This window comes from Erythrolamprus reginae, chromosome 1 (assembly GCF_031021105.1).
Source record: "Erythrolamprus reginae isolate rEryReg1 chromosome 1, rEryReg1.hap1, whole genome shotgun sequence".
Lineage (NCBI taxonomy): Eukaryota > Metazoa > Chordata > Lepidosauria > Squamata > Dipsadidae > Erythrolamprus > Erythrolamprus reginae.
Genome location: NC_091950.1, coordinates 94,616,696 through 94,644,147, shown reverse-complemented (window position 1 = coordinate 94,644,147; position 27,452 = coordinate 94,616,696). Strand labels below are relative to the sequence as shown.

General features: G+C 44.4%; 1 protein-coding gene across 3 annotated transcripts in view; it reads left to right on the top strand.

Moving 5' to 3' along the window:
• Positions 1 to 27,452, top strand: part of CSTPP1 (centriolar satellite-associated tubulin polyglutamylase complex regulator 1) — a 147,650-nt gene that overhangs the window by 6,065 nt on the left and 114,133 nt on the right. The gene's annotated exons all lie outside the window — the stretch shown is intronic.

Here is a 27,452-nt window from a genome sequence, read left to right as displayed (position 1 = left end):
GGCCTGCACACACATGCACATTGGAGCTGAGCTAGGGCAATAGATCATGTACCAGCAGATATGGCTCTATATGCCACCTGTGGCCCCCGTGCCATAGGTTCACCATCACTGCTCTATAGTTATAGCTCAGTTATAGAAGTGCAGTTAACAGATTCAGTAATTCCTCTGTGGAACTGTATCAGCAGCTCCTTGGGCAGTTTGAGCTTCCTGAGTTGGTACAGAAAGAACATTCTTTGTTTTGCTTTTTGAATGACATTTTTGATGTTTGGTGACCATTTTGGATCTTGAGAATAGAGAAGTTTGAAGGTCTCTACTGTTGGTACTGTGTTGTCTAGTATTGTAACAGGTGGAAGTATGGGCGGGTTTCTCCTAAAGTCTACCACCATTTCTTTGAGTGAGTTCAATTTCAGATTGTTCCGGTCGCACCATGAGGCTAGCATGTTATTTAGCTCAGTCAAATAAAACTAGTAATATGCTAATTTAGTTACATCTGCCATCTGGATTCCTGCAGCACAGTAAACCCATTTGGGTTGGCGGTTTTTGTAATGCGTCACGGGAATGCCATTGTTATGATTTTTAAATAATTGTTTATGGCATAGCAGCCATGAAACCAGACTGATGTTGTACAGTTCCATCCTTCCATCCTTCTGAGGTTGGTAAAATGAGGAACCAGATTGTTGGGGCAATATGCTGACACTATAAACAGATTAGAGAGGGCGGTAAAAGCGCTGTGAAGCAGTATATAAGTGCCATTGCTATCTAATAAACCATGGTTAGCAAAAAAATTACACAATTATTTTCATAAAGCCAAAGACTGGGTTAGATCCAGACTAAATCAGTCACCATTGTAACTACCGTAAGTACTTTTAATTTTTTCCATTATTTTCAAATGTGGTATATATTCAGCGAATCAATTTGCTTAGCTCTTTCATAGTCCTAAGGAAAATATACAAAAACCCATAATCTGTCATCATCGGTACAGTGAAGAATGCCATTCTGTTACCATATCAAAAATAATTCAACTGTCATTCTGTTCAGCTCTTGTATATGCAATGGGGCTTGACACTATCTCCTATTCCAGCTTAAAAGATAAATATCTTGAATAATAACCTGGAATAATGGAAGCAAAAATGATAGCGCTACATGAAAAGCACTAATATCTAATATATAAATCCTTCCATCCTCCACCATTCAGTCAGAACTGAAGAAGCTTCTTGGATGGGAACCGAAACATCTTTAAAGAAAAAGTCCAGTTGCATTTTGAAAGAAAAACCTTTGGGACATCTATGACCTGGATGACTGAGAATCTTATAGACACTAATATTTTTTACTAACATGTAAGAAAAAGAACTCAGGATTTTAGTAACTGTTAAGCCTGATGCAGCTCTTAGCTGTATCAACAAAAGTATAATGTCCTGATCATGAGAAATGATATTGTAATTTTATTTCACTTTGATCAAGCCTCACTTGGAGTAGTCTGCACAATTGAGCAATGCTTTTTGGCAATTAGGAAAATGTTCAGAGAAAATTGACACTTTGAGTTTGGCAAGCAAATTCTATGTAGCAGTGTTAAAGGAAATGGATGTAAGTTCTACAGAGATGACATTTAAAAGCCAACTGATACCATCAAAAAGAATTTCAGGGAAATATTAGAACTTTCTGGTTCTATTTTTTGTACCATAGGAAAGAGCGGACTGTATGTTACTAGGTTTTAAAGCAGATTTTGGTGATTAAAGATATTTAGAATCCAAACATCAGGGATACTATAGCAGCAGATCTGCATGTTAGGGATTGGACTAAGTGATCTTTACTACGAATCCAACCTTTGGCTGAACTATTCATTATACTAACTGAGGAGATTTGAAACTATGATTTGTTAAACACACCAGCCAGATTTGTAGTCAGACTGAATTTTAAAGAGATGACACAATATTCAAAGTAAAAGTCAACATCAGAGCTTACTGCTATGAATCCGATTAGTAATTAGAATAGGAAAGGGGAAAAATTATTCCATTGCAATAATACATTTACTTATCAGTAATATGCCAACTATTAACTTATGCTTGATACTACTGACTGGCTGCCATGAATGAAAACAATCTGTGTTTGATACAAAAATAAATGAGAGAATGGCTATAAACAAGGTTGCTTGGTAGCTTCAGGAAGCAATGTGTTGTCTTTGCTATGCTAGCTCAAAACACAAAAGTTTTGTTTTCAGTGGAGTTTAAGACTGAGAAATGCTTTTGTTCTTAATTTAGATTCTGTTTGACCATGTTGTTCTTAGTGGTAAAATACTCCCAGATTGTACAGACTCAGAACACATGTCCTAGATCAGCAACATATACCATGCAATGTAACTTTATCTAGGGAATGACATGCCAAGCTAACTCATTTTGCTAGGCAATGGAAAGGACCCCCTCCTCCTCTGAATAGTTGTGATGATGGGATTAATGGTGAGTTGCACAAAATCCTGCAAAGCAGAGAATGGTATTGGCACAAATTGCTATTTCTCTTTTTGGACTGTTTGCCTTACCCCAGTTGCTATATTATGATATTAAATATGAATATAAAAAGGCCAAAAGTATTGGTTCAACTGAAAACACTTAAGCATTCTTTCTGTAATCTGATGTCTGAAAGTTATTAAGGAGATGCTTAGAAGTTATAATTTCCCATTTTTTATTCCAGATCTGGTCTGTGGTCTATTCAGCATTCTTGAATAGAATAAGCATTTTTTAAAAGCTGTAGTCTAAAACAAGTTATTCTGAAATACTGATTTATTTGTTTGTTTGTTTGGTTGTTAGAGTTGAAAGGGACCTTGCAGGTCATCAAATCCACCCCCCTGCTTAAGCAGGAAATCCTACAGCACCCCAGCCAAATGACAGGCCAATCTCCTCTTGAAAATGTCCAAAGTTGGGGAGTTCACAACTCCCCAACTGACCATCAGGAAGTTCTTCCTTATTTTGAGGTTGAATCTCTCCTTGGTCAGCTTCCAACCGTTGTTCCTTGTCTGGCCCGCTGGTGCCCTGGAAAACAACGTGACCCCCTCCTCTCTGTGGCAACCCCTCAAGTACCTGTAGACTGCTATCATGTCCCCCCTGGCCCTACTTTTCTCTCGGCTATCCATGCCCAGTTCCAGCAATCTCTCTTCATAAGTTTTGGTTTCTAGTCCCCTAATCATTTTGGTTGCTCTTTTCTGCACCTTCTCCAGAGTTTCTATGTCTCATTTGAAGTGTGGTGACCAGAACTGAATGCAGTACTCCAGATGTGGTTTGACCAGGGCGTTATAGAGTGGTATTAATATCTCTCTGGCCTTGGAGTGTATCCCCCTGTGGATACAACTTAGGATTGTGTTGGCCTTTTTAGCTGCTGCTGCACATTGCTGGCTCGTATTTAGTTGATTATCCACCAAGATTCCGAGATCCCTTTCACAGTCACTACTGTTAAGTAGGGTTCCTCCCAGACTGTATGCGTGTCTAGTTTTTTTTTTTACCTAGGTGAAGGACTTTACTCTTCTCGACATCGAACATTGTTCCCCCTCGATTCCCTCATCTAGGTCATTGATGAAAATGTTGAAGAGCATAGGGCCCAGGACAGAATCCTGTGTTACCCCACTGACTACCTTCTTCCATGTGGATTTGGAGCGGTTGAGGACTACTCGTTGGGTGCGGTGGTCAGCCAACTGTTTATCCATCTGCATGTGTTGTAGTCTACCCCGTTTTTTTCTAATTTGCGGATTAGGAGATTGTGATCTACTTTATCAAAAGCTTTGCTGAAGTCCAAGTGTATGTGGTCAACTATGTTGCATTGGTCTACTGATTTGGTTATGGTGTTGAAAAATGATATGAGATTGGTTTGGCATTATTTATTTCTGAAAAACCCATGTTGGCTGTTGGATATTATCTTGCATGACATGTACAGTATTTGGATATTTTTGCATGACATGTACAGTATGTATGTGTATGTATGTGTGCAGGCACCCCTTCAAGTTAGTCTGAACTCCTGATGACTTCATAGACAAATCCATGCAGCTTTCTTGGTAACATTTTTTGGAAGTAGTTTGCCATTGCCTCCTTCCTAGGGCTGAGAGAGAATGACTGGCCCAAAGTCACACAGCTGGTTTCGTGCCTAAGGCAGGACTAGGACCAAACTGTTTGTTGTATAAAATACAAGTAGTGTACTTAATTTATTGTTCGGTTTGTATAGAGAATGCAGACAGTTGAATTCTTGGAGAGAAAAATGGTTCAGTTAGCCACGAATTAGCACTGACAGTAAACATGTAGTATAAACATAAACAATAGCTGTTCTGAAACTAGTTAAGAAACTAGATTATAAATAGTATCTTAAATAAGATACTAAGCATTCTTATTGTGGACATGAGCATCTGAAACAAAATATGAGCGGCTGGAACAAGAGAAGGAAATGATAAAATGCATTGCACTATTTTGATTTCTACATGTATTCTGACAAACTGTGTATATAAGGAATGCTTCAACTGATTCCCATGGTTGTCGAAATAATAAGATGCATTTTAATGCAAGCAATCTGAAGTACAAACAATTATACTGTTTAAATCATTGCTATTTTAAATGCATGTTTTCCTTTTTTTTAAGGATTTTTTTAAAAAAATCAGACACTGCTATTCTGCTTCCAAAACTTTAAACAGAGTACAAAAATCCCAATGGCTTAAAATGGTAGCCAGGATGACCTTTTATTATGCCAAAAAAATTCGATTTTTAGTTTTCTGTAGTGCACTTGCATTCAATTTTTTTTTCAGATTCTCATGTCTTGCCGTTTCCTTGGCAGGATTTTTCAGATGGGGTTTACAACTGCCTCATTCTTAGGACCAAGAGAAAGTAATTCACCTAAGGTCATCCAGTTGGCTTTGTGGCTAAAATGGGACGAGAATTCATGTTTTCCTTCTTTCTAGTCTGATGCCTTAACCACCAGACCATACTAGCTGTCTTGCATACAAATAAATCCCACTAAATTCAGAGAAACTAGTCTCGGGTAATGGGATTGTAACTTCTAGGCAGCCTATAGCATATAGGATAAAGCAGTAATAAAATTATACATCCACACATTGAACCAATAGATACTAAATAAACTCTTAACACTATAAATAAACACACGACGGATATCAAACAATGTACGGTTAAATTTACTGTTTTCATTTTCTGAGAAAAGAACCGTTGTACCTACCTGAACGGTCTTCTCGATGCCCTGGAAGGAGAGTCCAGCATGGGTTTAGCTCAAGTCTTATTGGTAGGACTGAGTTTCAAATTAACATAAATAAATAATAATTAGGTACCGCCCCCTTGCTGCCCCAAGTAACCAGTTTTAAAAAACGAAAAGATGTAAAGATAATGAACTTTATTAACAACCATAATAACATAAGAAACAGTCTCATCAAACCAAACTCCCATGGTTCTTCGGGAGGGTATGGACTCTCCTTCCAGGGCATCGAGAAGACCGTTCAGGTAGGTACAACGGTTCTTCTCCCATGCCTCCTGGAAGGAGAGTCCAGCATGGGATATACCCAAGGTCCAAGGTTCAGGGAGGGAGATTGTGAACCATGGGTGGTACCTCCCCGCACACCTTCTGGAGTACCCGTCTGCCAAAAGCAGCTTCAGCTGAAGCGAAGGTGTCCAATTTGTAATGGCGAATAAAAGTTGTGGGTGAACTCCAGGCCGCGGCTCTGCAGATATCTTCAAGGGGGGCTTGTGACGCCCACGCTGCCGAAGAAGCCGCACTCCTTGTCGAATGAGCCTGTATACCACTCGGTGGAGTCCTTGCGCTCGCTTTGTATGCCTCAACTATACATAGTCTCACCCACTGGCTGATAGTATTCGATGATACCTTGAGGCCCAGTTTGCTAGCACTAAACGAAACAAACAAAGCCTCAGTCTTGCGAGAACTGCCGGTACGCCTGATGTAAAGCTTCAGCGCTCTGCGTACGTCTATCTTGTGCCATTTAAGCTCTAAAGGGTGAGTACCGTGAGCACAGAAATCCGGTAACACCAGCTCTAGAGCCCTGTGAAAGTGAGAGTTAATCTTTGGAAGAAAGGTGGGGTCCAGACGTAAACAAACTCTGTCTGGATAAAATTGACACAAGTCTGATCTGACCGACAGGGCGGACAGTTCGGAAACCCGCCTAGCCGAGGTGACCGCTACCAAAAAGGCCGTCTTAAAGGAAAGGTAACGCAATGGAACAGTTCTCAACGGTTCAAACGGTGGTCCCGTGAGGGCCTGAAGGACCAAGGTCAAGTCCCATGTGGGAAAACGACGAACAGGAGGGGGATGCGTGTTGGTAGCCCCTCTAAGAAAATCCTTAATCCAAGGGTGACTAGTTAAAGGTCCCCCATCGTCCCGTGTTATAATGGTGGCAAGCGCTGCGACCTGGCGTTTTAGCGTGTTTGGCGCCAAACCTTTCTCCAAACCCTTCTGCAAGAATTCCAGGACAGGGATGACTGTGGAATCCTGTGGTCGAAGGTTCCTGTCACTGCAGAAGGAATGGAAGGCTGCCCATGTTGCCTGATAAATACGGACTGTGGAAGGGCGTCGAGCCGCTTGAATAGTCGTGATAACATTCTCGGGAAGGAGACAGCTCCTCAACCTGTCCCCTTCAAATGCCATGCGGTTAAGTGAAACCATTGAGGTTCCGGGTGGTGCACGAACCCCTGGCTGAGGCATATCCGGTCGTCCGGTATCCTCCACGGTGGAGAAATTGACAGTTCTCTGAGGTCCGCAAACCACGGTCTCCGAGGCCAATGAGGCGCTAGCAAGATCACCTCCGCCTCCTCCGACAGGATCTTCCTTACCACTGATGGGATGAGTGGAATCGGGGGGAAGGCGTACAGTAGGACCTTTGGCCACTGAAGATGTAGTGCATTGACTCCTTCGGCTCCCGGAGTTGGAAAACGGGAGTAGAACCTCCGGAGTTGGGTATTCTGGGGGGTAGCGAAGAGATCCACCACCGGTTCCCCGAACCGACGCGAGACTTCCTGGAACAGGTCCGGATCGAGCCGCCACTCCGCCGGGTCCAGTTCCTGGCGACTGAGCCAATCCGCCTGCTTGTTGTCCTCCCCCGCGATGTGCTCTGCATGGAGGGAGGAAAGATGAGTCTCCGCCCAGTTGAAGAGGAGGACCGTCTCTTCCATTAACCTGAGAGAGCGCGTTCCGCCCTGGTGATTTAAATGCGCCCTGGTCGCTACGTTGTCCGTGCGTACAAGGACGTGGTGACCTTCCAGTAAGGTGGCGAAGGCCAGCAAGGCCAAGCGGACAGCTCTCAACTCCAAGAAATTGATGTTTATTGGACATAGTTCCTGGGGGCTCCAGAAGCCCTGAGCCACCTGGGACTGGATGTGAGCCCCCCACCCCAGCAGACTGGCGTCTGTGGTGAGGATCGTGTGATGGCATGGTCCGAAGGAAGTGCCCTGCCGCAGTGCTGCAGATCTCCACCAGCGGAGGGAGTGTTGTAACTCGCATCCCACGACGGTGAGACGGTGTGTATGACTCAATCTGCGACGCTGAAACGGGAGCAAGGTCCACTGGAGAAGTCGATAATGGTAACGGGCCCAAGGGACAATGTCCACGCAGGATACCAGGGTCCCGAGTACCTTTGACAGGAAAGACAACGGCACCGTTCGGCTCTGTTGAAGGCCGGCTATGAGGGAACAGATGCGGTGCTGTCTGTCCGGAGATAGATACACTCTTTGAGAGACCGTATCGATCACCGCACCCAGATGAATGAGTCTGGTGGCAGGAGTCAAATGGCTTTTTGGCGTGTTGATGGTAAAACCATGACGCTGTAGACAAGACATCGTGGTTCGTAAGTCCTTGTGCGCCCTCTGGCGGGTTGGAGACAGAAGTAAGATGTCGTCCAGATATGCGAGAATCCGTATAGGGCGGGACCGCAGATCGGCCAGTAGTGCATCCAGTACCTTCGTAAAGGTACGTGGGGCTGATGATAGGCCAAAGGGCATGGCCCTGTACTGGTAATGGACGTTGTGTAGACAGAATCGAAGGAATTGTCGATGGTACGGGTGTATGGGAATGTGCAGGTAGGCCTCCTTCAGGTCTACTGAAGTAAGCAGGTCCCCTGCCCGAACAGAGGCCAGGATGGAGCGGAGGGAGGCCATCTTGAACCGTCGATACCGAATATACTGGTTGAGACGTTTGAGGTTCAAGATGAGCCTGCAACCCCCGGAGGCCTTGGGTACAAGGAACACCCTTGAATAGAACCCCGTACCCTTGGAATTGTCCTGAACAGGTTCGATCGCCTGGATTTGTAAAAGGTGGAGAATTTCCTGATCCAACAGAGACCTCCTTTCGAAATCTCTGGGGACCGGACAGGCAGTAAAATGGTTTGGAGGATCGTGTAGAAACTCGATCTTTAGCCCTTGGGAGATAGTGGCTAAGACCCAAGGGTCTGAGGTGGTAGCTCGCCATCTGTCGCAGAACTTTTGTAGCCTGCCCCCCAAGGGAATGTCGTCCGGGCAGTCACTTGGCACGTCTGGCGTTACGTTGTTGGTATCCCCGGTATGGGCGTCTCGTCTGGGAGAAACCTCTGCCTCGTTCCTGGGAATACTGTCGGTCATTCCTGTAGGATGAGGAAAAGGCCCCCTGCGAGTAAGGTCTGGCCTGCTGTGAAGGGGCGGACCATGAGTCCCACCGAAAGGACTGCCTACGGGAGTACGGACCAGCCCTGCGGTCCTGGCGGCGGAAAGATCTTGGGAGGACCTTTCTTTTATCCTTATCCTCCACCAGGACAGGATCTAGGGCCTCCCCGAACAATTTAGTGCCCTCAAAGGGAGCTGAAGACAAAGTCCACTTGGACTTGGCATCCACCTGCCAATTTCTGAGCCAAAGCAGGCGCCTTGATGAAATGGTGGAGGCCATAGCCCTGGAGGCAAATTTTGCGGCATGCAGGGTGGCATCCGTGGAAAATTCTGCCGTCGCGAGGAGCTTATTCAAGTCCTGCCGCAGTCGAGTCTCCTCAGGAGCCAGTCTCGCCTGAACCTCCTGAATCCACATAATGGATGCCCGACTGAAGAAGGAGGCGGTGGAGGCTGCTCGCAGAGCCCAAGCGGCCATCTGGTGGGTCTTCTTGAGAAGATTTTCCGCTCTCCTTTCATCCGGTTTCAAGTTGTCCGCCGTCTCCGAAGGCACAACCGTGCGGGAAACCAATGTGGCCACTGGTTTGTCCACAGGAGGAAACTGGAGTAGCGTCTCCATGCTGTCATCAAAGGTATAAAACCTGCGTTCCAGGTTTGAAGGCCCTTGCGCCGCCGCCGGATGTTGCCACGGGCGCTTGACATTCTCGAGGAAGATCTCCAGTGCAGGAACCTTGTCCGATTCTCTGGCGGGTTCCTTACATAGAGCAGCTGAAGTGCGTGGCCCGTCTGATGATTCCACCAGTGGTGTTGCTCCTGGTACATCTAAGGCTTGCTTTGCCTTACGTAACAAAACCCTATACAAAGAGGGTTTAAACAGACCTGCCACTGCTGGCTGCTCTGGAACCGAGAATTCGTCATCTGACAGGCCATCTCCGTGGTCACTGTCTTCTTCAAAGTCGGTGTGGTCAATAGACATAGAACCCAACCCAGTAGGGGGCGGTGGAACTGACCAGATATCCCTGGGCTGGGTAGGCTGAGATGGAAAGGTATTGGCTCGTTGAGTTGCTGCAGCTATGCCCTGCGTATATGCATTGGCGACAATGTCCTGTATAGCAGGGGCAAAGGCCTGCCAGGCATCTGCATTGTCTCTAAGCCCGGCTGCTGTGGGGGTGAAAGTAGCTGAAGGCCCATAACATGGTGTCTGTAGCTCCCCTTGAAGCAGTGCCTGGGAATGCGAAGATGAAGGCCTCTCAGGCCTTGCAGCAGTTGATGGCAAGGGAAGAGGGGCCTGCCTGTCAGGGGACCAGTCCCTCTCGGTTGCTGTGCCCTGGGATCCCACAGAAAGCGATGGAGGAAGAGGCTGGAAAGGGCCTATGGACAGTCCACCTATGATGGGAGGGGACAAGGCCGCCTCCAAACGCTGCTCCAGGGCCTTGATCTTCCTCTCAGCCTCACGAAGAGAGGAGCTTGATTGGGAGGACTTACTCCTAGGCTTGCTGGCCTTATCCTTCCCCTTAACAGGTGTTTGAGCTGGTTGGGCCTGCTCCTCCCCACTGATAAGTTGGTCAGCCATATCTTATTTGGATATGGGGCAGCGTACTCACGATTGAATTTCAAAACACAAGGCAATCAAGACTGTTGAACAGTAATAAAGGCTCTCACTCGCATTAAAAGACAGACAGGCAGGCTGAACAGCTAAACGGTTCTTGATTGGCTGTTAGCCGCCCACGTGACCTTGTCAACTGTATCTGGGCAGATCTTAGAGCCTGACAACTTGGCCCGCTGCCCAGTTCGCGCCAATTCAAACGGCACCTTATGTCTGGCATAAAGCCAACAGACAAACATGGCGGTTTACAGGGCTTCGCAGGGAAATTGCCTCATAGGGCACCACACCAATTAGAAAAGGGCGGGAACAGCAGCTTTGCTTGTAACCGAGCCCGTGCGGCTCGCCAAGCCTCGTTTCATTGCTCCCTGCTGCGAAGCCTCCAAACAGCTGTTCGGCGGCTGTAATGGCCGCCGCGGCTTCCGTTTCGGCCGGGAATGCTCATTTCGCCGCCGTCTGCTCGCTGCGGCTTAAGAAGCCCCCCTCCGGCTCACTCAGCTGTTTGGCGGCCGTAATGGCCGCCGCGGTTGCCAACTCCGGCGTCTGAAGCTTCCGCCGCCCCCGATAATGGGGAGGGGCGGACCCCCCCCATCTGGGGTGATTGGGCTTTAATTGGACTTTCAGTCACAATTTTTAACAATAAAAACAGCCCAGTTGCTCCTCGGTGGGCAGTACCCGCGAAGAGAAGAGGCCCCAAAAGGAGAAAAGGTGGGGGTGGTGCCCGCGGAGGGCAGAGACCCCATCAGAAGAATTCGAACCTATACAAAAACAAAAGGGAGAAAAATTACAAGGTTCAACAACAATTTTAATTACATTACATTACTTTAAATACTCAACCTAAAGGTGAGAGGAAAAAACTCATGTCCTTAACCTCGACTGAGTTTTTTAAAACTGGTTACTTGGGGCAGCAAGGGGGCGGTACCTAATTATTATTTATTTATGTTAATTTGAAACTCAGTCCTACCAATAAGACTTGAGCTAAACCCATGCTGGACTCTCCTTCCAGGAGGCATGGGAGAATCAGGTTACATTACCTGATTATTACTTTGACTTTGCCAGTAAGGATATTAGCTGCCAAGACAAAACTACTCTACTGGCTCATACCCTGATTAATTCAACGCGTTCTAGTTGTCATGGTGGGACATATTTTTGGAACATTAGTCATATATTCTGTCTATGGCGATTGGACTCAAACTTTGATATTGTCACAGATGAAAAGGAGAGGGCAAATATGCACAAAGAAAAAGCAATAAAGTACTGTGATAATATGTTCCCGATAAGCTATAATCCTGCCAAATGAACTGCTCTTTATTTTTTAAAGGTCATAGTGACATAACGGCTGCTCAAAATTAAGAGTGTAGAAAAATATTTGTGCAGTATGCAATTAATAAGAATATTAAGCATATTCTTAATATTAATTAATATTCTTAAGTACTATTACTGGGATCTAGAAATAACATCCGGTTAGAATGAAAATCAAGGCATTTTTGACCTATGCTGTTTCAGCATCATTATTTGGTTGTGATCAAAATAAAATTAACAGTAACATAAAAGGCAAATAGATGAGAAAGGGGGCAGTTTATGATCTGCTATTGTTGAACAGAGCTTTTCAAATTGTGTTCCTAGAATTCCATGGGAACTTGATGGCTTCCATAAGTTACTAAGGGCAAATAAAGAGAGACATGAACAAAGACAGTTTTCTTTCACTAACCAATTTACCCTTCATCAGAAGCTCTAGAAACTGTTTTAAACTGACAAGGTCCACCAGAGTGGAAACATTTGAAAACTCCTGCCCTAGACTCACCTAAGGTACTGATGTCAGACTGACTGGATTATGGTTGCTTAGATCCGTTTTCACTTTTCTGAAGAATACAAAGAACGTTTGGTCTTCTGCAATCATTCAACAATATTTCTTAAAAATACATACATGTTTGGCATAGGATATATCTGGTCTCACTCAGAATGAATATATTTGGCCTGGTTATATTTTCCAGAAATTTCAAAATGCATTCCTGCCCCTTCAACCTTTCCCCCATAATTATGTAATCTTATCCTTAGTTGAGATGAACTAAGAGTTGTTTTACCATTTCTCTGTTGACCTCTTAGTATTTTGTCATCATATTGTAGCAGCTACATTGATCCCTTTTTTTGTCTTTTAATTTTGTTTGTGTGCAGATCTTTTGTTTTTGTTTTTAACATCCTTGCCAACCTTAGTTCACTCGGAGGCTTCCTTTTTCTGACATTACTTCTATTGGGTATACCCTTTCTCTGAGCAAACTCAACCCTGATAAGACGGAGTGGCTGTGGGTTTTGCCTCCCAAGGACAATTCTATCGGTCCGTCCATCACCCGGGTGGGGGGAGTCATTGCCCCCCTCAGAGAGGGTCCGCAACTTGGGCGTCCTCCTCGATCCACAGCTCACATTAGAGAAACATCTTTCAGCTGTGGCGAGGGGGGCGTTTGCCCATGTTCGCCTGGTGCACCAGTTGCGGTCCTATTTGGACCGGGAGTCACTGCTCACAGTCACTCATGCGCTCATCACCTCGAGGCACGACTACTGTAACGCTCTCTACATGGGGCTACCTTTGAAAAGTGTTCGGAAACTTCAGATCGTGCAGAATGCAGCTGAGAGAGCAATCATGGGCTTTCCCAAAAATGCCCATGTAACACCAACACTCCGCAGTCTGCATTGGTTGCCGATCAGTTTCCAGTCACAATTCAAAGTGTTGGTTATGACCTATAAAGCCCTTCATGGCACCGGACCAGATTATCTCAGGGACCGCCTTCTGCTGCACGAATCCCAGCGACCAGTTAGGTCCCACAAAGTTGGCCTTCTCCGGGTCCCGTCAACTAAACAATGTCGTTTGGTGGGGCCCAGGGGAAGAGCCTTCTCTGTGGTGGCCCCGGCCCTCTGGAACCAACTCCCCCTGGAGATTAGAATTGCCCCCACCCTCCTTGCCTTTCGTAAGCTCCTTAAAACCCACCTCTGTCGTCAGGCATGGGGGAACTGAGATATTCTTTCCCCCTAGGCCTTTACAATTTATGCATGGTATGTTTGTTTGTATGTATGTTTGGTTTTACAATAAGGGTTTTTTAGTTGTTTTAGTATTGGATTTACATGCTGTTTTTTTATTTTTGTTGTTAGCCGCCCCGAGTCTACGGAGAGGGGCAGCATACAAATCCAATAAATAAATAAATAATATTCCTTAATAATTCTATGATTCATTAACTTGTTCCTTATCTTCTTCAGCTACTTACAAAACGGAATGCATTCTTATTTGGTAGGCAGATATGAATAGCTAAATGTAAGAAGCTGCTTAACTTTTCCATAGGGATTATTGTCACCATTCCCAAAAGTTGGTTTTCCACAAAACTTTCAACTTTAGGGGCAATTTGGTCTAGTAGCTAAGGCACCAATCTGAAAAGTAGGAGACCAGGATTTCTTAGCCATGAAAACTAATTGACTGAACTTGGACCAGTTACTCTCAGCCCAACTCACCTCACAGGGTGGTTGTTTTGGGGAAAATGGGAGAAAGGAATATCAGTTATGCTAGCTGCCTTGAAGTATTTGTAAAAATAATAAAGGTGGTATACAAGCAAACAAATTGCTTTTCTTTGTATTCACGTAGAATCAGGCATGCAAAAGTTAATTTGTTCATTTAAAAGTCCTTCCATTTAAGTATGGTTTGAGAAGCTTAATATAATTAAATAGATGTGTGAATTATCTAGAAAGATAAAACTATAATAAATTTATTGAGATTTAAAATGAAAAAACAACAACAACCTAGCCTCAATACCCTTGCAAGGAAGTAACAATTCTGGAAATAGATACCAATTTCTGCTGGCTGAAAACTATCAGCCATAAACTTTGTGTATCTGAGAAATACTTGAAGTGGAACAACTACCATAAAATGTATGTATAAACTATATACACCAAATATATTTCAAGTCACATACATCATTATCTCAGACTTTTATCTAGAGCTAATGCTGTTGGAAAACCAAGGAGCTGAAAAAAGATAGCTCTTATTTGTGCCAGTGGAATATTGTATTAATTATGTAAACTTATACAAGTACCCTTTCAAACATTTGAAACAAACCATTGTATGTTTTTATTTGTAGTATACAAATTTAGCACATTAAAATATCTTATAGTTGCAGATCTCACAGTGAGTGTGCTAAGATGATACGTTCATAGATTCTCTGATGGTTTAACCATATTGAACACAGAATGAATACTTCATTTTTAATTTATCTTAGAATAGTGAACCCTTATGTTTATTTCAAATACTGATGTATTTTATTAATTAAGTTCTGTCAGCTTTCCATATCTCTACAAACTGTTTCCAATTTTTCTTAGTGTAATCAAGCAAAGCATAACATGCATGATAGAACTGAGTTACAGCAGAACACAGATTTTCTTCAAGTAATGCGTTTCCTGTTTGAGAGAGACTTAAAAAAATTAAATAATGTTGACTTGACTAGAAAAGGCCATATGGAGCAATCTGCTTCCTAAATTTCAATGAGCCTCATTCCTGCCAGCCATTAAGAAGGCACCGAAGCTCTAGTTCTCCCCAAAGGTGAATCAGGAAACCTTGCTGTAAGGCACAACTCATGTATCTAGTCCTCATTGAAGAATATTTTACTGTATTACATTTAATTATTTTGCAATTTTCTATTCTTTGATATTTTTAGCCCTTTTTAACTTCCCAGAGTTGCCTGGTGAGCGAGCAGTGTAACAATTGATTAAATAAATGAAAAAGAAAGACTACAAATTAGGAGAAATAAGTGTTTTAAATTTGTCCCTAAGTGATATCAAAGACAAATACACTTACATTTTCGTTAGTGAATGGACATTGCAATAACTCTCCTCATCTGTACACTTTTCTTATTTATGGTGGACTATAAATATATTTCATTGGCTATCTTGTGCAAATAATATGTGTAAAACATTTGTCTGTTTAAATTTTAAAAATAAAATATTTTTAACACAGTTATCTCTATTTATTTGGTAACTTTGAAATGATTTCTCATCATCTTAATGGAAATCCATTTACCGTATTTTTCAGCGTATAAGATGCATTGGAGTATAAAATGCACCTTACATTGGGGGGAGGGAATAGGGGAAAAATATCTACCTACCCAGTATTCATTTCTCTAGCATTCTTAGTCTGTTCACTTGTTTTATCCCCTGGTTAGGGCTGAAAAAAAACTTTTTTAGGAGGAGTAGGAATGAAAACAAGCCTGCAAAGACTTAGGGCTGGAAAAAACCTTCTTTGGAGGGAGTAGGAAACCGGGAATATCATTAGCACCTAGTTAAGGCTGGAAAAAAAAGCTTCGTAAAAGCTACATTCAGAGTATAAGATGCACACAAATTTTTAGCCTCTCCTTGGGGAGGAAAAAGGTGCATCTTATTATCTGAAAAATATGGTAATTATATTACTAAACTACAATATAGAAAGAGAAAAACAGAAAATTGATGCCAGAAAATGACCCGATGATCCATTAAGGCTGCCCTTTGAGGATTTTTTGTTGTTTGCTTAGAGAGGGCTGTAAAGCACATTGAAGTGGTATACAAGTCTAAGTGCTATTGCTATTACCATTCCACAAGTGGGAGGTGTTGGTTACATTTCTCCCTTCAAAAACACTGATTAGAACCTACCTGGAGGAAGAAGAATTAGCAGAAAACTGTGCTCCATCTACCTAATTGCTGAAGCCAGTCCAGAAGGATACTATGATCTGTGGTATTGAAACCTGTTGAAAAGGCAAAAAGAGCAAGGATGGGTACACTGCTTCTATTTTGTTCTTGCTAGAGGTCGCCCACAAGTGTGACCAGGACCATTTCTGTACTATGAGTAGGTCTGAAACTTGAGTGAAGGGCTCAGATAATCTGTTTCCTCCAAGGTTTTACTTCCCGTCTGCATACAGACGGGAAGTTGAACAACTATCCTTGTGGTGTGACCAGAACAATCTAGAACTGAACACACTCAAAACCGTAGAAATGGTGGTAGACTTTAGGAGAAACCCTTCCACCCTTCAATCTCTCACAATACTAGACAACACAGTATCAACAGTAGAGAACTTCAAATTTCTAGGTTCTATCATATCTCAAGACCTAAAATGGTCACCTAACATCAAAAACATCATCAAAAAAGCACAACAAAGAATGTTCTTTCTGCGCCAGCTCAGGAAGCTCAAACTGCCCAAGGAGCTGCTGATTCAGTTCTACAGAGGAATCATTGAGTCTGTCATCTGCACCTCTATAACTGTCTGGTTTGGTGCTGCAACCCAACAGGACCGACACAGACTTCGGAGGATAATCAGAACTGCAGAAAAAACAATTGCTGTCAACCTGCCTTCCATTGAGGACCTGTATATTGCACGAGTCAAAAAGAGGGCGAGGAAAATATTTACTGACCCCTCACATCCTGGACACAAATTGTTTCAACTCCTACCCTCAAAACCTCGCTACAGAGCACTGCAAACCAAGACAACTAGACACAAGAACAGTTTTTTTCCGAACGCCGTCACTCTACTAAACAAATAATTCCCTCAACACTGTCAGACTTTCTACTAAATCTGCACTTCTATTCTACTAGTTTTTCTCATCATTCCTATCACCCATTTCCTCCCATGTTGACTGTATGACTGTAACTTGTTGCTTATATCCTAAGATTTTTATTAATAATGATTGCTTCTTCATTGCTTATTTGACCCCTATGACAATCATTAAGTGTTGTACCACATGATTCTTGACAAATGTATATTTTATTTTATGTACGCTGAGAGCATGTGCACCAAGACAAATTCCTTGTGTGTCCAATCACACTTGGCCAATAAAAATTCTATTCTATTCTATTCTATTTATGTAGCAGAACTGTGACAACTTTCCTTAGGGAAGATTCAACAATCTTCCCTAAAATGGGAAAGGTAGAGACAGAACAAAAATTGTCTAGGAAGTGGGGGTCTAGTGATGGCTTTTTCAGGAGGAGTCAGACCACTACTTCTATAAATGTTGACAGGATTGTCCCTTCCTCAAGGATGTATTTACCAGCACTTCCTTCTCTGTAATTTAAACTCTCTGGTCCTGTTAATGCATCTCAGGTTAGCCTTTATCTTTTCAGCAGCTGCTTAATGTTGTTCATTCACATTTAACTTGTGAAAAAAGGCTAGGTGTCCTTGTGAACTAAAAGTATTTTTGCCAAGCCAAATCTCTTTCATCCTATACTTGTACCTTTCCCCCCAGCCAGAAGCAATTTTTCACATTTTTCTCTACTAAATTCCATCCTATTCATATCAACCCACCACTCAAGCTTTAGATCTTTCTAAATTTTCTGTGTTTCATTTAAAGTATTAGCCACCCCTCCCAACTTTGTGTCATTTGCAAACCCAGTAAATATTCCCTCATCCATGTAATTAAAATATTGAAAATCATAGGGCCCAAGACAGAGCCCTATGCCCGAAGTAGAGCCATTAATGAGCACAATTTGTGTGCCTTTGCTAAACCTACTCTGAGTGCATCCAACAGCATCTAGCTCAGAGGTAGGTTCCTCCCTGTTTGGACCCGTTCATCTGAACCGGTAGCGACCCACTGGTGATATCACAATGACATCACCGAATCAGATCGGTTGGTGCCGGTTCATGGGCGCCACCATCTTTTCTTTTGATTATTATCAATATTTGTGGTGGAGATTTTTTAAATTTCTCTGGCACTGCGCATGCGTCGCTATTTTGGTTTCAGCTTTTTAAAAAAAAACAAGGTGCAGGAGGAAGCTAACAGGCAGCAAGATCGCTTGGAACCCATCCCTGATCTTGCTTATATTTTATCATTTGTAAAAGAGACTATCATGAGGCACACTGGTTTTATTGAGAAGCCAAGTACGCTATATATGTAGCATACTTGTATAGATACCTGAGGGATTGCTTTTTTTGAAGAGTCTCTACTCGCCGAACCAGGTCGAGCAGAATGGGCATACTTGTGAATCCTGTCTGCCAAAGAAGGTTGGCTGGTGAGGACCAGAAGATAAGCTTTTTCCCCCCACAGTGTCCCCTGCTTTATGGAACATTTTTCCTTCAGAGATCAGAATGTCCACAACCCTGTTAGCCTTTCTTAAGATCCTAAAGACATGGCTATGTTCCCCAGCCTGGGATGCTGAATGTGTCAAGGGTCCCGTTTACTGGCTATTTTGCCAACAGCCAAGGAGCTGGCTCTCCCAGTTTTTTACTAATATTCAGAACTCAGAACTTAGGCAAAGAGTTAGGCCAGTGGTTCTCAACCTGGAGGTCAGGACCCTTTTGGGGGTCGAATGACCGTTTCACAGGGGGTGCCTAAGACCCTGGGAAAAGACAAATTTCCCATGGTATTAGGAACTAAAGCTTCTATTCTGATGCCTTGGAACATATTTTGACAATCTGACCAATCAGGCGTTTATCCCTCTAACCTTCCTGCCAATCAGCTTAAAGCTCTGTTGGGAGAATTGGCGCTAGACTTATAGTTGGGGGTCACCACAACATGAGGAACTGTATTAAGGGATCGCAGCATTAGAAAGATGGAGAACCACTGAGCTAGGCCAAAATATTCCTCCCTCCCTCACCGCTAAACTGCGTGTGTGTGTGTGTGTTCCCATTGCGAGGAGAAAAAAAATCCTAATGTGAGAAATGTGGACAATTATTGCCATGCTTGTATTTGAATTTGGTAAACACTGTCTCTAGCTAGAATAATTTCTGGAATTACTGAGCATAGAATTTGGACATGAGGAGAAAAGGGCGGGAGGGGCAAAGATGAAAATAACCTGGTTGCTGTTAACTTTGGAGTGTGACTGACTGAATTGCATTAGTTGTTCTTCCCTGAGGCGATACAGGTGCGCAGAGTTATTTTTCTTTAATCACTCACATAAATTAACATTTATTCTTTTGCATTAAAATAATTAAATAAAACTACACCCTATATCTTTTATTACCAGATAATATCTTTGAACCTCTGGCTGGCAATCGTGCTGTTGGCCGCAAGGTATTTTCCAGGGTGTGTTTCACCCACTTTTGTATGAAATAATGTTCTAGGTTGAAAACAAACAAACAAAATAAAAACCTGATAGCAATCAGAATCTGTGCACGGTTTTAATAATAATAATAATAATAATAAGGCCCAGTAGCAAGTCATGTTTTCTAGACACTTCTCCTGGGTTTGTCCTCCCTTCCCATCTTGTCACTTTCATCAGGGTGAACAAAATAGGTACTGTATGTGGGTGAGCTGTTAGAGAGCCCGTTCGGTCTAGTAATTAAGGCACCAAGCCAGAAACCAGGAGACTAAGAGAAACCTAGTCCTACGCCTTAGCTGACTTGGTGACTTTGGATCCATCACTGTCTTTTAGCTCATAATATCAGGCTTAAGTGACAAGCCGGTATCCCAATTCCTGTCGCAGTCACTGGCTCGGCACTTGATTGATTTGATAAAGTGGACTATGTACATGTCAGGGAGACTGAAATGGAGAGGCAGTTATTCATACTATAGAAAGGTGTTCTGTCTGGGTCACTCCGGAAGCTATGACCAACCCCAAAAGATAAGCCAGACACACCGGTAGAATCCAAACACAGTTTTATAATGGTAAAGAGAAAAGAAGCCAACAGAAAATGTCCTTACAAATCAGGAAAACACTGGAACTCCAAATGGATACATGAAGGCAATTGTTCGTACAGAAACACAGGATCCTTGATGCCAAGACGAGGCTGTAGATAACAGACATACACCTCCCACGGGTCTTCAAGACTGCTGGGCCACGAGCCAGGAACAGAAACGCTGAGAGACAATGCAGATTACAGCAACTCCACTCTGATAACACTCCACACTGCCGAAAGAGTTTGCCTGCCTTATAAACCCTTCCCTGCTAATGAGGACCACACCCAACCCCCTGGTGTTCCTCATTCAATGCTGATAATATTTCTTCAATTGATTCCTCTTTTGATCTATGCGTCTTTGTCGCATACTAATGATAGCTTGTGCTTCGTCACCCAATGACTCCAGAGACTCCAAGCTACTGGCTTGAGAGAGCCCCTACCCAGGGCTCCCAGGCCGTTCTTCCTCGTCACGTTCCTGACTAATCTCCCCTGTACGACTGCCCAGAACTCTCCTCTTCGCTCTCATCCTCCCCCGGGCATGGAGCCAGCAGAGACGCAGCTGGTCTTTCATCTGACTCAGGCTGAACCACAACAAAAGGAAGACATACAGTAGTATTTTCCTTGCACTATTTTCTTTTGAAAGTTTATCCTCAATGGCACTCATTACATTTAAAGTAATGTAAAATGAAGGGATGTTCCTTTGCTCCTGGAATGCATTTTCTAATAACTTGAAGTAATAGGTTTGTTGCATTACACTGTTTATGGAGTATATAGTCCTATATGATGTTATTCTACTTCATTAAAAGAAAACATCAGTGCAAATAATTTGTAGAAGTTGGGTACTTTTTGATGAAGCTGTATTAATCTCTTTATGGAATTCTGTAGTGACGAATCCAGATATTTCACAATTTCTCACTAGTAACCCACTTTTCTTTTATTTCATCTATCCAAAGAAACCAAACAACAAAAAAGAATGTCACCAAGAAAAAAAAAGCAACTGCATAGTGTTTTTGGAAGGAATAATCCTACTAACTGTCATATGCTGCTGACTTTTCTGGGGTGACTGAGCCAGCTAGATTATATTGCAACTAAATAGAATTACTTGTACATTTTGAATGTCATTCCCCAAAGATATTATATTTCAAAAGATGGAAAGTGAAATTCTATGTGGCATTGGTACAATTTAGTATCCAATGTAAATCTAGGTAGCTTACCTCTTTATACATATAATATATAATTTATACCTATGTATAGGTATAAATTATATAATACATATAATAACAATATACATATAATAACAATCAAGATTAAAAAATCTACTGAATTAACAGTTCTGTTATTCTGTTAATCTGTTAGTCTATTTAAGATGGGTGCTCAAATTATGTTGGCTCAAGAATTGCAATAGGCTTTGTGTGACATATTGAAGATCACATGACTAAAATGACAGGTTCATAATGTAAGCGCGCTCAATTTTGATTGTATAAAATAATAAGTTTGAAGTTCTGTAAGAATTGACCTCTCTCTGCAAGGTTCTACAGGCTATTTTGTTGCATAACTGAACAGCAATATATTAAGAGTGCTTAGCTCAATACATAATTATATATACATTTTTATTTTTATTTCATTTGTTTTTCCCATAGTAGCTGACAGATACAAAATACAATAAATTATTCACTTATGACGTAATTTTTACTGCCATTATATAACACATAAACATGTATCCTGACCTAAAATTGTTTTAAAGATATGGAGGAAATGTGATCAAATCGCAGGTTCTCCGTACTGAAGGAGCGGGTCCAGCAGTCACATGGGTTGCTCATGTCCAATCCGGTGGAACTGAGCCTAGTGTTAAAAAAGCTTGCCGGATCCGCCCCTTCCCCAGAATTCGCTCAGTTCGCATATCCTGCGGTTGTATTGTGATAGCTCGTTCAACATTCTAACACCTTCCCTTCGATCTTTTTCTTCAAAAGTAGTAAGAATTGTTTTATCATTATTATTTACTTGCACCTATAGCGCCAGCCGTTTGCGGCTCGGCTTTTTTCCTTTGGAGAAGTTGCGGTTTCGTTTTCCCCCGGCGGTTTTGCCGTGTACGATCCCCGCGGCCGCTTGTGGATTCTTTTAATCCTTTGGCCTGGAGGTTCTGGTGCAAGTATTAATCTATTGATTTATTGATTCTTTATTGTATATATAAATATTAAAGGGCTTAAGAATACCTCCTGCGGAGTGAGACGCCTCTATAGTCTCCTGGACTTAGTCGATCGCTTCCCCTTTAAGAGAATTTTACGGAGCGATTTTTCGGCGCGAAGGCCTTCGCGCCCTTTTTAAATCTAGGCCTCTCGTGTTGGCCTCCTGCCAGCCGCGTAGGCCTCAGTCCACCGCGTGGATCCCGGAGCGGGCCTTGGGGGTCCCAGGCTAAATTCTCCACCGGCTAAGCCTCCAACCAGAGTGCCTTGGTTTACTTAATTAATAAGTTTAGGGAGGCTGGCCCCGCTGGATCTGGGGACACGAACTCTGGGTTTGCCCAGATTGTCCTCAAGTCTCAGCAGCTTCGAGGCCTCGAAGCAGGATCCATTCCTCTTGGGAAGTCCTTGAAATTCTTCTCCTTATTTATTCAGTTATTGGCTCAGCCTTGTCTTCTGTTAATTGTCAGACTATGGCTACCTTTCCCAAGAGAGGCACAACTAAAGGTCCCAGAGAGGCCAGGCCTACAGGCGATGAGATTACTAGTATCCCCCAGGCCTCTTCCTCCTCTTCTCCAGGGGCCCGCCCCTCGACCAAGGTCACCAGGGCCGAGAAGAGAAGGGACCTAGCCCTACAAAGAATCCATGACAAATCAGCTAAACGTTTGAAAGTGCAGGCCCAAGTAATCAGTAGTCAAGACCCCCCAGAGGCTGCTAGTCTACCTCCTTCTGGGGTCCCTGTGTTATCTCTGGATGAGCCTAACCTAGACAGACCCCAACCTAACCTATGGGGCATAGGTCCAGAGGAACCAGATATTATTGAAGATTCCCCCCAGCCAGGATCCTCCCAGGCCTTTAGGGATTCTTCTGCCATCCCTGCTGATATTTCCAGTTTACCTCCTGAGTTCCAATCTATTTTTGCTGTGTTGTCCAAGGCCATTGATGCCAAACTCTCCACCATCAATGAGCTTCCCTTACCTCCTCCTCCTTCTCGTCCCTCCCGCCCCTTGGGTTCTTCCCCAGCGGTTAGAGCTCCTATTCAGGATGATTCAGATTCCTCTCAGGACGAATATGAGGATATGGAGGATGATGAGGATCCCTTTCAGGGCCTATCAGATGATGAGGAATCCCAAATAAAGGTTCCTTCTCCAATTACCATTTTTCCTTCTCAATTATTCAAATCTCTCCTCCTCAAAGCTAGGATTTCTACGGGATTAGCGGCCCAGGAGAAACAAGCCTCCACTTCCACTGATCCCCCGGAGGAGAATTTACCTTACTTCACAGAGGAACAGGAGGATAACGAGGTAATTCCTATGCCAAAATTGTTTAAAGATGCTTTACTCAAACAGTGGGATTTCCCAGCCTCTGGCCTTAATCCCTCCACCAAGGACAGAAAGTTGTACAAACTTTCCTCTTCCTATGAAGAGCTTCTATCCTTTCCCAAACCGGATGAACCTGTCAAGATCCTTCACTCGGCAGCGGCTGTGCCAGGCGAGGCGGAGGAAGTCCTCCGCCCAGAGGACAAGAGCATTGAACAAATGCTCAAAAGAGGATTCACCGCAGATTCCTGGGCCATTAAAAGTTCTGCAGCGGCCTCCTTTTTCTCCAGAGCCATGCTGCTGTGGCTTCGCCAACTTCAACAGCATATTCCTCCCGATGACTTGAGAGGTCAACAAGACTTTAACAAGGTCTTTGCAGCTGCCCAGTACGTGGCTGATGCCACCTTGCAATCTACTAGATTTTCTGCTAAGTCTATTGCAGCTTCTACAACGGCAAGAAGACTCCTATGGATTCGCCCTTGGCAAGCGGGAGTACGCCAGAAGTGGCAGTTATCCCAGGGACCCTTAAAGCGCGACCTTCTCTTCGGTGATCTTCTGGATCCACTCCTCACGGAAACCACGGACAAGAAGAAGGTTTTGGGTCCAACCACAAAAAAGGCTACCAAAACGCAGTCCTTTCGTCGCCCAGGGCGCCAGCAAGATCAAACGGCTTCCTATCAGAGATCTCCAGGTCAGTATTCCCCCCGCTTTCGTTCCCAAGGTAGGAACTCCAGGGGTAGAGGTTTTCGCTTCCAAAGGGGAGCTTCCTCTAACAGGGCTTCAAAAAAACCTAGATGGTAATCTCTCCTCTATTCCCATAGGGGGTCGCCTAGCCCATTTCGCCTCTAATTGGCGTCTCACCTCCAAGGACCCCTGGGTCATTGACACTGTTCAAACAGGCCTTCTTTTAGAATTTATTTCTCCTCCCCCTAAACGTTTTATTTCCTGCCCTTCTCCCAGGTCCTCCTCAGATTGTAACCGTATGGAGGAGGCCATTTCTCATCTATTGTCCATCAGAGCCATTCAACCGGTTCCTTCCGGTCAGAAGGGCCAAGGTTTTTACTCCATCCTATTTATGGTTCCAAAGTCATCCGGAGGTTGGAGAGCTATTTTGGATTTAAAGAAACTAAACCTATTCATCAAATATAGGAAGTTTAAGATGCACTCCTTATCTTCTATTCTGGCCGCCATTCACACGGGAGATTTCATGGTCTCCTTAGACCTCACTGAGGCCTACCTCCACATTCCTATAGCCAAATGCCACAGAAAATTTTTACGTTTTTCCTTTCAAGGCAGGCACTTCCAGTATAGGGCGATGCCATTTGGCCTTTCCTCGGCCCCTCGGGTCTTTACAAAGCTCTTGGGGTCCCTGGCGGCCTATATCCGGGCGTCTCCCATTCACATTTTATGTTATCTTGATGATATTTTGATTCATGGGAACTCCCTAGAGAAAGTGAAAACAGACCTTTCTATCACCATGTCAGTCCTTCAGGACCATGGCTTTTCTATCAACTTTGAAAAAAGCCACCTCCAACCTTCCACATCCATTTCTCACCTGGGTTCCATTATCGATTCAGAATCCTCCCAGGTTTTTCTCTCTCCCGAGAGAAAACTCAGTATAGGGGAGTTAATTTCTAACATTTTATTTAATTCTTCAGTATCCATAGTAACTCTGTCTTTCCTTTTGGGAAAGATGGTGTCATGCATAGGCATTATTCCCTGGGCTCGCCTTCATGCTAGGGAACTCCAGTGGCTCCTATTACCCTTTCAGAGATCGGGGCACAGCAACTCAAATCGGCGCATTGTCATCCCGCCAAGTGTTCGCAGATCCTTCAAGTGGTGGAAGTCTCCGGCCATGGACAAAGGATCCCCGTTCAGGTGCCCGGATCAATTTGTCATCACCACAGATGCCAGTCTATCGGGATGGGGCGCCCACGCCCAGGGGATGATAGCCCAGGGCACGTGGTCCCCGGAGGAAGCTTCCAGGCCAATCAATTGGCTAGAGTTAAGAGCCGTTTCCCTGGCTCTGAAGCATTTCTCTCCTCGCATTCCCAACCGGCACATTCTCATTCTCACCGACAACATTGCCACAAAAAGCCATATCTGCAGACAGGGGGGCACGAGATCCAAGGCTCTCATGAGGGAGGCCCTCAAGTTAGGCTTTTGGGCGGAAAAACATCTTCGGTCGCTCCTAGCCGACCACATCTCGGGGAGCCTCAACGTCCAGGCGGACTGGCTATCTCGAGCAACGATAGACCCAGGAGAGTGGAACCTCCATCAGGACCTGTTCCATCAAATCAGCCTCAGATTCGGCCTACCAGTCCTGGATCTCTTCGCGACCAATGCGAACGCCCAACTCCCTCGCTTCTTTTCCAGATTTCCATCCCCGGGAGCGGAAGCAATCAATGCCCTCCGGAGTCCATGGCCCCCAGGCCTACTCTACGCATTTCCTCCAATTCCAATTCTCCCGGACGTGATTCACAAGGTCCTCACCGAGAGGGCCCGAGTAATCTTAATCGCCCCTCATTGGCCCCGCCGGCCCTGGTTTGCGGATCTCCAACAGCTGTCCGTCCAGGACCCTTGGCGACTCCCCGTTTCGGGGGATATGCTGCGGCAGGGGGCCTCATTCCATCCAGACCCGGAGTGGTTCCACCTCACCGCCTGGCTGTTATCAGGAGAGACTTAGAACTGCGTGGTCATGACCCCGATTCAGTGGAGGTCATTTTAAAGGCCAGAAGGGGTTCGACCAATCGAATCTACGACCACACGTGGTCCAAGTTTCACCAGTGGTGTCTACAGGAAGGTCTCTCCCCTCTGTGCATCCCCATACACAGAATTATTTCCTTCCTTATGCAAGGCTTCCATAAAGGTCTTTCCACCAGCACCCTCCGGCGTCATCTGGCAGCCATTTCATCTGTCCTAGGGGGTCCCCGCAGACAGCCTCTCCGATCCTTCCCTGAAGTTCAGGAATTCCTCAAGGGCATAGCCAACCTCAGACCTTCCAAGGTCCACAGGTATCCATCCTGGGATTTGCCACGGGTTCTCCATTCCCTCACGCAGGCACCATACGAACCCCTAAAATCGGCGTCCCTCAGGTACCTATCCTTTAAGGTAGCATTCCTGGTGGCTATTACCTCTGCCCGACGCATTTCGGAGCTGGCTGCCCTCTCAATCAGGCAGGACCTTTGTCAATTCCATCAGGACAAGGTAGTCTTGCGACTGGACCCCACCTTCTTACCCAAGGTCAGTTCCATGTTCCACAGATCTCAGGATATTGTCCTACCTTCCTTCTGCCTCCAACGAGACCATCCCTTGGCAATTAGATGGCACACCCTGGATCTCATCAGAGCGCTGAGAATCTATATCCAACGCACAGGACCCTTTCGGAGGTCAGAAGCACTTTTTATAGCCTATCACCCCAGAGTCATGGGGGCCAAAGTGTCTTCAACAGTAATAGGCCGTTGGATCAGAGGGACTATATCTAAGGCCTATGAGTCGGCCTCCCTCTCAGTTCCAAGGAACATCACAGCGCATTCCACCAGGAGCGCAGCCACCTCGGCCGCTTGGGCGACTCAAGCCCCGTTGGAGGAGGTCTGCAAAGCAGCCACTTGGGCCTCGCCAAATTCCTTCATCAGGCACTACAAGATTGATTCTTACGCTTCAGCGGACGCTGCCTTCGGCAGAAGGGTACTCCAATCCGTTATCTCACACGATAGCAATCTAATCCCACCCTAGGGACCATCTATTGGGTATGTCCCATGTGACTGCTGGACCCGCTCCTTCAGTACGGAGAATAGGCGTTGATTGCTTACCTGAACGCCTCTTCTCGTACGGTGAGCGGGTACAGCAGTCACTTCCCGCCCTTGTATGTGTCTTCTTTACCTTTCTATATCTTCTTTCTCTAACAATGAGAGTTGAACACTACAGAGCTTCACAGCTGAGCCTAGTCTATGGATTCGCGAATTCTGGGGAAGGGGCGGATCCGGCAAGCTTTTTTAACACTAGGCTCAGTTCCACCGGATTGGACATGAGCAACCCATGTGACTGCTGTACCCGCTCACCGTACGAGAAGAGGCGTTCAGGTAAGCAATCAACGCCTAATTTCAGATATCTCAGCACAT